General features: G+C 41.9%; 1 long non-coding RNA gene across 2 annotated transcripts; it reads left to right on the top strand.

Moving 5' to 3' along the window:
* The first annotated feature begins 238 nt into the window (after positions 1-238).
* On the top strand, positions 239-2,321 carry LOC307022988. 2 transcript variants are annotated; one of them, XR_013803552.1, is made up of 2 exons: positions 239-1,477; positions 2,106-2,321. It is a non-coding gene; the product is annotated as an uncharacterized lncRNA (long non-coding RNA). The 2 variants fall into 2 exon arrangements; XR_013803553.1 differs by having other exon boundaries at positions 239-1,304.
* Positions 2,322-2,545: the final 224 nt, after the last annotated feature.

Raw genomic sequence — 2,545 nt, forward strand, 5'->3', positions numbered from 1 at the left:
GCAGGTGAGTGGAGATTGAGCCGGGAGCCAGGAGTGACAGCCACCACGCCCACACAAACAACACAGACAGGGGGAAACAAACAAACACAAAGGAGACGGCTGGAGCAGTACAGCCACCACAGCGTTACCTAATGCAATGTCTTACGGTGCCGTGTACCGGAGGGGAGAGAGAGAGAGAGAGCAGCGAAGGGGGGGAGGGGAGGGGGGAGGGGAGGGGAGGGGGGGGGGGAGGGGAGAGAAGTAATACGGTTTCCTGATAAAGCTGTGGAGAGTATGTGCTGCAGGGAGGTGGATGCACAACGCACCCAGGAACGAACGCTAGCTCCGGTCCTTTTTACTGCGGACTCGATGTCCTGACAGGCTGGTATTTTTGCAACCTGCACAAACACAATACTGCGCCATGATTACAAATGGTGAAATACAATGTAAAACTACCGAAAAATACCAGCTCCTTAAAAACACAACCGTTCTACTCAACGCAACTCTACTATACCCGCGGTCAGAGAGCGGAGATGTGTCCCCTGTGTGATGTAATATGACGCGTTTGACGTATGACCTTAAAAAAAAGCCGTTTTTAAGAGCAGAGCTAAAAATTGCTCCTTCCCCTCTGAATTCCTTCCCTTATGTCTCGTAAAACATATAAAATCCTGCATTCACTTTTTTAATTGTAATTTTCACGCAAGTTAAAGCATAAATGTAGAAAAAATAAAAACCTGCAAGATGCTCTTTAAATTCTCTTTTTGTTATGCTTAGTTTTTTCCTCCTTGTGAGCGCTTTTTGTTTATTCCAGTACCTATGTTAATAGGGATTACCTGATCTTTGGAATTAAAATTACATTTTGTTACATTCAAGACTTTGTCTGGGTCGTGCATTTGGGTCCATCAGTTTGTGTCGAGATCTTGACATGGCCCGCTTTTTTTTGCTTTTTCACTAGGGGTGTACCGGCTCACGGGTACGTTTTCACTTTTTTTCTGGCCCTCCAAAATCGAGGTTCTTACCGAGCCAACAACCGTGCTGAATATGCTAAACTTGTAACGTAAATGTAAAAGTGACTCCCAACTGCTGATTGGTCAGAGAGAATCGTCACAATTATTGGGCGAGACCGTCGCATAAGCACCATTTTTAAAACAGACAAGCTACCGTTAACACATCCATAAAGAAATGGCAGCAAAAACAAAAACACGCCGCGGTCGTTTGACGAGGTACAGACGTTACTCCACCTCGCTGCAGATGAAAAAATACAGTGGGAGCTCGACGGCGCAACGCGAAGTGACGCCTGGACACGGCAACGGCCATGCAGGATGGTAAGTGTGTGCTAACGCTCTGTTCTTTGCTTGAAAGCGTACAAGTCATGTATGCTGTTCGAGATGCCGTTGTGACTAGCGAGGAGGAGTCCCGAACAACGAGTGATGGCAGTGCTTAAGAGCACCGTTCAACTCGAGCACCAGCAACACAGACAGCTAGCGTGTGGTTCTAGGTAAGAAATAGGCATGGCAAAACGACTGGAATTGTGACTTTTCTTAAACTAAAGATCATCGTCAGTAAGTAAAATAAGCAATACCACTGTGTGGAAATGCTCTGTTAAAAGTAAAGTAACGTACCAAAAGTAAAAGTATTAAGAATCACTATTAATGTTGCAGCTAGTAAAATTGTGACTGACATCCTATATTCTTGTTTATTGTTCATTGTAAAGTATTGTGCAGCAGACACATGGACCTGCACTGCTTTCCACTTATTTTGGACTGTACTTTGTTTCTGATTTTTGCACTTTAAACTGGTCTCATATTTATTCATACTTATATTCATTTGTAATTATCCATTTACTTCATGACTGTATATTTTTACTCATACATATGTATACATACATTTATATTCATTATAAAACATACTGGACATAATGTAATTCCCTTTCACAATCATTGTAAACATCTAGGGCCAGAACTGTCTTTAGTTCATCCCTACTGTTGTTCTGTTTATACTTATTTTATTCTTATATCCTTATGTGACCTGTCCTGTGTTTTTCATTCTTATTGCTGTTGCTGCAATAACACCTGAATTTCCCTACGGTGATTAAAAAAGGTTTATCTTATCTTATTGTCTTCCAGGCAAGAGGAAAACGTGGAGAGGAGCACAGTCCTGAGGGAGATGCACAGTGCAGATCTGGCCCAGCAGGAACGGCACCTGCAGCTGGCCTTAGTGGCCTTTTACACTTGCATTTATGTATATAGTTTTGCTGTGTTTTACACTTTTGTATTTATGTTTATAGTTTGCTTTGTTATTTTCAATTCTTTGATGATTAAACTTTTTGTTTGTAACAAGTATTTTTACCGTGATTTCCTCTGTGTTAATAGTAGATCTAAACAAACAAAACGGACCACAAAACAACTTTCTTAATGTATAAGAAAGATTAGAAAGTAAGATACAGTTACTAACTTTAATGGAAACACAGCTTAAAGTGAGCCTGGCCTACCAAGGCCAAACCCGGCCGCACTAAACCGTGCTGCAGTGGAAAAGCACCAATAGCCTCAGTATCTCTGTGTTTGGT

This window comes from Notothenia rossii (genome assembly GCF_949606895.1).
Source record: "Notothenia rossii genome assembly, chromosome: 1".
NCBI lineage: Eukaryota > Metazoa > Chordata > Actinopteri > Perciformes > Nototheniidae > Notothenia > Notothenia rossii.